Source organism: Camelus ferus, chromosome 1 (genome assembly GCF_009834535.1).
Source record: "Camelus ferus isolate YT-003-E chromosome 1, BCGSAC_Cfer_1.0, whole genome shotgun sequence".
Lineage (NCBI taxonomy): Eukaryota > Metazoa > Chordata > Mammalia > Artiodactyla > Camelidae > Camelus > Camelus ferus.
The window spans coordinates 98238676-98249839 of NC_045696.1; the positions used below are offsets into that span (position 1 = coordinate 98238676).

Below are 11164 nucleotides of genomic sequence, written 5' to 3' on the forward strand. Positions count from 1 at the left end.
ATCAAATATATATAAAAGAAGATTATATCTAAGGGTGTTTATTATAGTTTTGCTAACTTTTATTTTTTTTAATCACACTCAGTTTCCATGGTTTTATTCTTTAGACAGCTTTCTATAAGATTGATTGTATTTTTGTTATTCCTTACTTTTTTCTCTACTAATTTGGAAGTTTTTAATTTTATTTCTACTTTATGTTACCTTAAAATTTTATGTGCCTTCTTAAATTCTAAAGTTAAACAATACATTTATATGCTCCTGTGAACCAATGTCAGGTCCTTGCAAATCCCTAACTCTGAAATCTCCCACTCACTTTCTTAGTCTTTGTCCCATATTTTAATCCCCTTGTTTTAAAATCATTTCTGTTCTAGGTTCCAAATAGTTAATTCACTATTAGCTGTGCCTGCTCCTCTACTATTTGACATTTTTACTCTTTTAATGTGAAATAATTTCAAACCTAGAGAAAACTTGTGAGAATAGAATGAATTTTTTTTTGGACATACTTTAAAGTGGCCGATGTGATGCCCTATCACTTCCAATTACCTCGGTGTATAATTCTTACAAACAAGGAAATTCCCCTATATAATCACAAACAACATCAAAATCAAGAAATTAACATTGATACTTTACTACTGCCTACTCAGATTCCTTTCAGGTTTTCTCAGTTGTCTCAGTAATGCCCTTGATAATAAAATAACTTAGCACTGAATTAGGCATTGTGTGTAGTTGTCTTGTTTCTTTAGTCCCCTTTCGGTGAACCGTTCCTCAGTCTTCCTTGACTTTCATGTTGAAACTTTTGAAGATTACAGGTTAGTTATTTTGTAGAATGTCCCTCAGTTTTCATATCATTGTTATTTCCTCATGGTTAAGTTCCAGTTATGTAATTCGATAGGAATATCACAGAAGTGATGTCTTATTCTTCTCATTGCTCCTATCAGGTGGCACATGGTTTTGATTTGTCCCATTATTGGTGATCATAACCGTGATTAAAGTGATATCTGTCAGAATTCTCCACTGTAAAGGTACTCTTTATCCCTTTGTAATTGATGAGGATTTTGTGAAGAAGTTCTTTGCAACTATGCATCCCACTTCTTAAACTTTCACCGAGTACCTTTAGCATTCATTGATGTGTCTTGGCTGAATTAATGATTACTCTGATGGTTGCCAAATTGTGATTTTCTGATTTCTTTACTCTATCTCCATTTATTCACTGGCACTTGACTCCAAGAAAAAGTTTTTTTTCCTTCATGTTTAGGTATTCATTTATTTATTTATATCATTATGGACCCATGCATTTCTGTCTTGATGCTCAAATTGTCCAAAAATTGGCTAGGAATCCCTTTACACTGGTGTCTGTGTCTTTGATTTTTTTAGCCATGTTTCTTTGAGCATTTTCCTACTTTTTGGCCTGAAGATATTCCAGGCTCACCTTATACTTTCCTTGTCCCAGCTCAGGAAGCAGCCTTTCTCCAAGGAGCCCTGTGGTTCCTTTTAGTGGAGAGTGGTTATTTAGAAACTGAGATCTGAGTGTTAGGTGTACTCATTGCTTTATGCCCAGATCACTCTCCCATTCTCTCTCTCTCCTTCTGTATGTATCTATTTAGATACATACACATAAAGATATATATACACTTCTGTATTTACTTCCCAAATTATCTATATTGACACTATTGACACCTATAAGTTCCACTAATACCTTCAATTCCAGTCCACTTTATTTTTCCTCTTTCCACATTTGGTACTCCTCTCTCTAACAGTAAGGAAATCAACTTCCTTTAACTTCATTATATTTATTTATTGCCTCTGTCTACCTGTATGTGTCCCATTTATCATTGCATCTGTGCCCCCACTCATTGACCTTGCACAGACACCCATCATGGTCAGCTCCACTCAGTTGCTTTTGAATTGAAACACTTAAATTAAAAAAATTGCATTGATCATACATTTTTATTTATAGAATTTCTTTTTTAAAAACACATTTATATCTAATCCTTTCTTCTTGACATTGATTGTCTGTTCTTTTCTCTATTTCTTTGATCATTTGATACTTACTTTCATATTTATTTGCAAGTTTCTTTTGGACTGCTCTGTTATCTTCAGTCTTAGGGTTCAAACGATTCCGTTAGTTGCATCTACTCAATCTGCTTCAGCCTAGCTCACTTCTGTGTAGGACTTACAATTTTTCACTGTGAGCAGTTCTTTGGTAGGGGTTGTTTACCACAGCTGTCCCAGTGTCCTGGGTTATGGAATTGTCTCTGTGGAGTCATTCCTGTGGAATGATTTCGTATTTGCCTCTTCCAAGGATTTATGAGTTTTACTGGTTTGGACAAACTGTTCTATTAATTTCTTATGTTGGGATTTCCATACCCAGGGGATATGACCCTCTTGCCTATGGCACAGGCTTGGTGCTCTGCTTTCCTGCAGGTGGTTCTTTTTCAACCTTATCCCTCAAAACGTGACCAGCTTCTTCATAGCTTTCCAAGGCTGGGAAGCAGAGTTTGTAGAATAGAGTGCACAGGCCTCTCGTCTCCCAGTTGTATGCAGAGTTTAGTTCTGACTCTCATGGCTGTGACTTCATGGCTGTGACTTCTCCTCTCCTATTTGCTGACTCGGTTAAATTGCAGCCTCCAGCCCCTATGGCCTGTCTGACTCTAATACCCCTGGTGAGTGATTTCATCTCCTACTCATCTTTAAGGCTTTTAGTTTTCTCTTATTTGGCCATGTATTAAAATAGTTTTTTATTTTGATTTTTTTGGTTGTACACTGGTGCACATTTTAATGTTTTGATCAAGGAAGTATGTAAAATACTGTAAAATATTGACTTAAATGTTTAACAATACTGCTGGAAATAAATTATAATGTAGTTGTAAGATGGAGTAATATGTAACTATTACAAATAATGTGATTGAAATGTAATTAAGTGGTTAGAAAATGCTTAATATTAGGTTAAGAAGCATAATATAAATTTATAGAATGTTTATTATGTAAAAAATATGTGTAAGAAAAATGTCTATAAGAATATACTAGACTGGAATGTTAGGAGTAACTGTCTCTGGTTTGAGGGATTAGTCTTGAGTTAATTTTATTTTTTTGTGGAGATACAGAAAAGTAACTTTGACAAACATTCCTAAACCATAGAATTCCTCGAATAATAAAAATAACAATACATCTTGACTGGTCACGCCTTAAAGGTATAAACAGTTTCTAGGAGGTTTAACTCTAAGATTTTCCCTACATTTGGGATTGAATAAAAAGTTTTGAAAGTGAATAAGGCACTTTGATTTCAAACCATTGTGAGCGTTCTCAAAGGGATTTTATTACTTGAGTTTGAATTGAATATTAATAAGAAACAATTTTCATATGATTATCGAAGTTACATTTAAATAAAAATTTGTAACTTAGCCAAGCTTTGTTTTCCTTAGCGTACAAGTATCAAATTTTGAATTTTAAACTCACTAAAATAAGAAATACTACTAACTATTAGTCTGTGGAAAAGCATATATATTTGTATTCAAGCTGATTTTTATAGTTACCAATAAAAAATAATGCATTTCAAAGTCATCTGTGTAATTAAAGTCTGAATAACTGTGTCCAGTTGGTTGTTTCATTTTAGAGTACACTGAAAGGAATTCAATTTTGAATTGTATAGCTTTAATAAAAATAACAAAGCAAAACAAAAACAAAATATTTATTTATTTTCCTGTGGTATCCCAGAAGCAGACTTTAATAAAGGGGGTTGTTTCAGACACTTTACTATCCTTTGAGCATTTAATGTATTTCTTTGCTTGTTTAACTCTTGCCATTTATCTTGCTTGGAAATGCTTACAACTGTAACTCATATTGCTAATTATTATGTTCTTTTGAATCAAATACATCTCCGTGATCATTTGTGACTGTTACTCAAATGGCTTTTTTTCTCTTCTGTTTCAAGTCATCCTTCTCATCAACATTCTCTGTCTGTATTCATTACTGCTGTTTCATAGTCTCTTTTAGAGCTTTCCCCTTCTTTTCATACATAGACAATGATATTGTTTTTACACAATGGGGTAGACAGCCAAGGCTGCTTGCTCCAGGAGCCCCAAGGCTGACAGAGCACTATCTCAGATCACCTGTTTTCCATTAGCACACCTGTACCCTTGGCAGGTCCTGCCAGTTGGGAAGCCTTGGTTTGTTCCATGTTGTCTCCGTTTCATTAGGACTTTGTCTATGTCTCCATGTGCTTCAGCCATTTTACATTTATTAAAACTTTAAAACTTTTGAATAAGTGAACCAATACATATCATGTATCAAACTATTTGATTAAGTAATCAAACTGTCAAATACCATAGCTTTTAAAAATGGTCACCACCTATGTGTCACCAGTCCTCATCAACATTTATAAGTAAGTGGGTGTGGCTGTCCTGGAATTACTGTGTTCCTTGTGGGTGAGTTGCCTTGAGTGATTAAGGGGAAAATACTGGCAGCTGAATCTTGAGATCTTGAGGAAATTTTCTTAAACTTTTGTAAACATGCACATGTATTAGATGTTGGTTTTTTTGCTCTCCTCCTCTTGCCGTCCTCCTGTCTTTTCCTCTCCCCTCTCTCCCCTTCCCTTCCTTTCTTTTTTCTCTTTTGAACTTTAGTGTTGGAGCAATTTAAATTTATGAAGAATTTATCACTTTTTAAAAAATTTTATCTTACAATATAGGAGTTATTTATTTATTCGATAAGGAAAGACCTGTGCCCAGGAGCAATTCCCAGGAGAAAGTAATTTCAAAACCATGGTATTTCAGAAAGAGTTCCTACCTTCTAATCTGAAATTTGTGTGAAATAAAGAAAAATGGCCCTTTTAAGTGGAGACAGGAACACTTAGTAAGCAGTTTACTTTGTGCTACATACTACCTCATCTTTTCTAATATAAATTAACTGTTAACATTATTACATAAAATAACAAGTTATATACAAATGACATTTTCCATTTTTACCTTTGCTGCCAGCAAGCCACAAATGGAACTGATACCCAAGCACAATTATAATCTCCCTTTAGTTTTCCAAATGTAATGGTCACTCTCCTTCCTTTATATGGTTATTTATTTTTTATCTTGAGATGTTCCAGTGCATCTATATTTTTATTAAATGCTCCTTTAGATCCTTTTTTTGAGTAAGCAAACCTGAATAAATAAAATGAGAATTGGGATAGATGATCTTGAATGTACCTTTGGACCGGGAATATTTTATTACTTTATAGTGAGAGCATAAAAAGTTACTGGATATTCAAAACTCTCTCTTCTCATCTTTCAGGTTGAGGGTAACTTGCCCAGTTCCTTGTATCTTAATAAAAATACCCATCAAATTTGCCCTTTTGTGAGATAATTCCTCTTTGAGCTAGAGAATGCCTAATTTAAGGTTTTGGCTCTTCACAACCATTTCACGAACTCCCATGATCTGTGGGAGCATTTTTCTCTAAGGGAAAAATATAATAATTTATAACAAATAATACTAGATATAATTTGATTAAGGAAAAAAAACTTAGATGAGATCTTTGTTCCTTGGAATGTCTGTGTTCCATCTTGAAAAGATGTGCAAACTCCAGTTGTGAAATAAGATCTTGGGAAACAAATTCTTTTTGGGTAAAAGGAAGAAATTATAGAACAGTGGAGAGAACAATAGACTGAGGCTCAAGAGAATAGTGTGGGTTGTTTTTAAAGAGCATAGACTTTGAAGATAGAAAGACATGGCTCAAATCCTGAATTGCCAGTTCATTGGCGACCTAACTACCTGTGTATTCCATTACTGTTGACTCAGATTTTTATCTGTGAAAAGAAGGAAATGGTACTGTTGGGTTGTTCTGAGACATCAGGTATCTAGTTCAGTGCCTGGCACCTGATAGACTCCCTGTAAATAGTAGCTGCTTTTATCAGCATCAGAAAGCCCTGGTTTAAGTTCTGGTTTTCCTGTTGTGTGATCTTGGGCAAATGGTTTTGCTTCCCCGATCAAGTTTGTAATTCTTGGCCATACCTCCCTGAGAAGAATGTTGTGAGATGAATGCTGAGAATCATGGTGCTGTTGTGCACATCCATCTCGAGTAAGGTCAAGAGCACCAGAGGTAAAGCTTGGCTGTCTAGATTTTAATCTGAGCCCTGACACCAGCCATTTGACTTTGGACAAGCTGCGTTATTTCTTGGGTCTTAGTTTTCACATTTATGTTATGAGGATAACTGTAGAACCTACCCCATAGGGTTGTTGTAAGAGTTGTATAATTTAATGCATGAAAGTGGCTGGCACATTATACTTTTGGTATATATTAAGTATTAATGACACTTGAGTGACTTTCAGAGGAATTATTAATGCTGATATTGCAATGTATTACAAAGCAGTGTGGTATAAAAGAGCAAGCATGAGCTTCAGCCTTAAGACAGACTAAGGTTCAAATTTTTACTCTATTTCTCAGTCTTTTAGAGAGCCTGATAATGACAGTACTATTATTTACCTCTTATGGCAGTTGTGAGGGTTAAGTGACCTCTTGCCTTCTTATTACAGTGGCAAGAAACTCAGTAGAGGGTAATTCCATTTTCCTGATACTGGAAAAGTGCAATGGAGATAGTAACTCAGCTAGGAAATCATGATAGAAGCTGTTTGTAATCCATGATTCATCTTTAAGCTCTTCAAGACCACCCAGGTGTGGACATTTTATTCTTTTACTTTCTCAAGTTGAGGAACCAGGAAGATGCTTCCTTTTGACTTTCCGCTCTCTCTCTTTTGCTTGAAATGGACAGCTATCATCACTATTACTAACATTTACTAAGGGCTGACATCTACCAAGTACTTTGCCACATATTACTTCACTTTATCCTTCCAATAACCCTGAGGTTGAACAGTATCCCTATCCATAGATGATTAAACTAAGGCTCAGAGAGATGAAGTGACTTGCATTAAGATTACATGACTCCTGGGCAATTGAACAAAGGCTTAAATGGCCCAATTCACTCCACCTTAAAGTCTTCCCTGAGAACCAAATGTGAACCTTTCACTGTACCTCCTGGGGGCCTGTATCCATTTGTTGAACCTGCCAGGATAGAAAAATGGAACTCTTGGCATCCACTCTAGCTTGAAATAGGCAAACTTGCCCTCTAAACTTGGAATCTGAGTGGGGCAGGGCAAGCTGACTCCTTGTCAGGCAAGAGGGCTTTAGCTAAGACAGCAGGTTTGCAGAGGCAGACCCTTAATCTGGTGGCAAGTTTTTACCTTGACCCGCTTAAAAACTGTTTCCATGTGGTTTTGGAACAGACAGAACCAGTGGCAAAAGTGGTCTCCATAGGGGCTGTGTGTTTCAAGGTAACCACTGGCAGATGAGATAGTAGTAGAGGATGTAAATTCCTGGTTTATGTAGGCAGATGCCTTGGGTTTCCCTCCAGGACAATTCTGTTAGGTTCTATCACAGTACACTTTTATACTATTTTCACATGCGAAGCCTACATTTTGTGCATGTGTATTGGGTAATTGGGTGTTTATCTGCTCAATTTGCATAACAAGCATACTGACATTTTTATGTGTAACAGACGTGACTGTTGTACTCTAGAAGACTGATACGATTTCAGAATATGGCTTTATGATAATACCACAAATGGTAAGCCCTTTTGGTTGTGTGCAGAGTTTTGCAAATACTCAATTAATGGCAAAAGAAAGAAATGTAACCTTCAGTGACTTATTATTGGTTGAGACATCTTCCACAGAAATATTACAGTAGAATAATTGGTGGTTCATTGTATGTTTTATGATCTCTAGGTTCTTGAATGCAGGTTTGTGATATTTTGTAATTGAAAGTTTGTATTTCTTAATTTTCCTCACCTCTTTCTCTTGTCCTCTCACCCACCTCCCCTCTGGCAACCACCTGTTTGTTTTCTGTATGGACTCTGTTTCTGTTTAGTTACGTTTGTTCATTTGTTTTGGTTTTTAGATTCCACATACAGGTGAAACCATTCAATATTTATCTTTCTCTGTCTGACTTATTTCACTTAGCATAATACCCTTTAGGTCCATCCGTGTTGTAGAAAATATCAAGATCAAGATTTCATTCTTTTTTTTTTAATCGGCTGAGTAATATTTCACTATGTATGTATATATTTACTCTGTCTTCTTTATCCACTATCAATTGATAGGCACTGAGGTTGCTTCCATGTCTTGGCTATTATAAATAATTTTGCAATGAACATAGGTCTGTATATATCTTTTCAAATCAGTATTTTTGTTTTCTTTGGATAAATACCAGGAGTGGAATTTCTGGATCACATGGTAATTCTATTCTTAATTTTAACAGAATCTCCATACTGTTGTTCATAGGGGGGCTGCACCAATTTACATTCCCACCACCAGTGCATGAGAATTCCCTTTTCTCCACCTCCTTGCCAACACTTGTTATTTATTGTCTTTTGATAATAGCCATTCCCACAGCTGTGAGATGATATTTTATTGTGGTTTTGATTTGCATTTCCCTGTTGATTAGTGATGTTGAGCATCTTTTCATGTGCCTGTTGGCCACCTGTATGTCTTATTTGGAAGAACGTCTACTCAGGTCCTATGCCATTTTTAATTAGTTTTTTTTTTTTTGGATATGTGAGTTCTTTGTTTATTTTGGATATTAACCCCTTATCAGATATCTTATCAAATATCTTCTCTTCAGTAGGCAACCTTTTGGTTTTGTTTATTCTTTCCTTCATTGTGCAAAAGCTTTTTAGTTTGATGTAGTCCTATTGGTTTATTTTTGCTTTTGTTGCCCTTGCCTGAGGAGACAGATCCAAAAAAATATTGCTAAGCTTGACATGAAAAAGCATACTGCCTGTGTTTTCTTCTAGGAGTTTTATGGTTTCAGGTCTTATATTTATGTCTTTAATTCATTTTGAGTTTATTTTTTGTATGTAGTGTGAGAAAGTAGTTTAGTTTGATTCTTCTGCCTGTAGCTGTCCAGGTTTCCTAACACCCTTCATTGAAGGCGCTCTTTTCCCCCCATTGTATATTCTGGCATCCTGTGTCGTGATTAGACATGTAAGTATGCCACATGTCTTGGAGCAGCTCAGGTATTCTGGAGCTGTGTTGGCCTGCTGGTAGGCAGAGCTGAGTCCCAGACTTTCTGGCTTCAGGGCTCTGGAGGTCTTGGGGTTGGTATAAACCCACAAGTGGGCAGGGCCTGGACCCACTCTGGTGGTTGATACGGGGTTCCTGGACTAGTGCCAGCTCACTGGTGGCCACGTCCATGCCCCAGCACTAATAAGCTAAAGGGAGGATTCCAAAATTGTGCTCTCCAGCACCAGTGTTCTCTTTATAGTATGAGCTTTCCAAAATGCCTGCTGCTTGAGTCTGTGTCCCCATAGTGAGTCCTAGTTGCCTCCTGCCCTTCTGGGAGGCTCTCCAAGATCAGCAGGTGAGTCTGATCCAGGTTCCTTTCAACTTAACGCTTCTTCCCTGGGTCCTAGAGTTTGTGAGATTTCGTGTATGTCTTTTGAGAGTGGAGTCTCTATTTCCCACGGCCCTTTGGCTCTCCTGAAAGTAAGCCCCATGGGTTTCACAAAGCCAGACATTCTGGGGGCTCATCTCCCTGGTGCAGGGCCCCTGGACTGGGTAGCCTAATATGGGTGCTTGGACCCCTTGCTTCTTGGGAAATTCTCTACAATTGTAACTATTCTCCCATTTGTAGATTGCCTACCTGGCAGTATGAGTCTTAACCTTACCATGTCTCTGCCCCCTCTGCCCATCACATTGTTTCTTCATTATACCTTTAGTTGTAGAAGGTTTTTTTCTGCCATTCTTCAGGTTGTTCTCATTGATAGTTGCTCTGTAATAATTGTGATTTTGATATGCCTGTGGGAGGAGGTGAACTTAGGTTCTTCCTACTCCATCATCTTGGCCATTCCCTCTGAATACCACACATTGAAACTTTCTATCAAGACTGCTTTAAAATCATTGTCAGATAATTCTAATACCATTGTCATCTCAGTGTTGGCAACTATTGTGTTTTTTTTCATCCAGTTTCAAATTTTTTTTTGTTCTTTGTGTGATGAGTGATTTTTTATTGGAATCTAGACATTTTGCACTTTCGAGACCTTGGATCTTATTTAAGCTGTCTGTTTTATCTAGCTTTCTCTGATGCTACTGTGACAGGGGAAGGGATTGTGCCATGTCATTGCTACCAGATGGAGTTAGCCTCTTTTCATGCCATTCAGCCTCCTTTGATGCCTGAGTAGGGAGACACTGTCTTACTGCTAGGCAGAGGTGGGAGTTCTGGCGTAAGCCAGAACTGAGGCCACGGTGGGGGTGGCCTTGCTAGTGAGATTTCCTGACCTTCTACTAGGCCTCCTCGGATACTACTGCAGTGGGGAGGAGGAGGGGTGCTCCTTTCTGCTGCGAGGGGATAGAATTCCACTGGATGGAATTCAGTGGTCTTCAGTGACATCGTGGAAGAAGCTTTTTCCTGGCCAGTGGAGATGAAAGTCCCAGCTTACTACTTGACCTCTCTGAGTCCACCCTTGCAGGGGCATTGGGGCACCTCATTACAGCCTCATGAGGGTAGAAACCTAGGCTCCACACTTGGCCTTTGCTGGTGTGAGTAGGAGTGAGGCCACAATTTTTTTTCTGCAGTATTTGTCTACAGTGAAGATGTTATTATGTAAAAGTATTCTGTCTTTTTAGGCTTCCCCTTTTCTGTCCTTTGGCTAGAGAGAGCAGGCTCTTTGGGGGGCTTATTTTTGTTGGTGACCATTGGTGTTTCTGCATTGTCATATTATTTAACTCCAAGTCTGGTATATATGAAGCAGAAAGAAAACCCAGGAGCTTACCATTGTGTCTGTTCTGGGGCCTTGAGGTCCCTAGCTAGTCTGCCATCTTCTTCCACCATTCAGAGTCTTTTTGTTTTTATTGTATATACAGTGTTTAGGGTTTTAGTTGTGCTTAGTGGAAGGAATAGGGGAAAGTACCTCTATTCTATCTTCCCAGAAGTGGAAATCCCCAGGGGCTATATTTTTATTATTCCTTTGGTACCTCTGACTGTTCAAAATGCATGTACAAAACACCAAGCACTTTTTAGGAAACAATATTTTTAGGAAATGGTATTTGATCTCTTGTTAGGGACTTAGGTGCATTCATCCATTTATTTGACAGATACTTTTCTAGGTGTGGAAGACACTATGAGCTTCCT

General features: G+C 37.5%; 1 long non-coding RNA gene across 2 annotated transcripts in view; it reads left to right on the top strand.

Moving 5' to 3' along the window:
- The first annotated feature begins 2400 nt into the window (after window positions 1–2400).
- Window positions 2401–11164, top strand: part of LOC116665806 — a 239542-nt gene continuing 230778 nt past the window's right edge. For both annotated transcript variants that reach the window (XR_004322504.1, XR_004322506.1), the window contains exon 1: window positions 2401–2660. This is a non-coding gene — a long non-coding RNA (uncharacterized LOC116665806). The remainder of the gene's footprint in view (window positions 2661–11164) is intronic.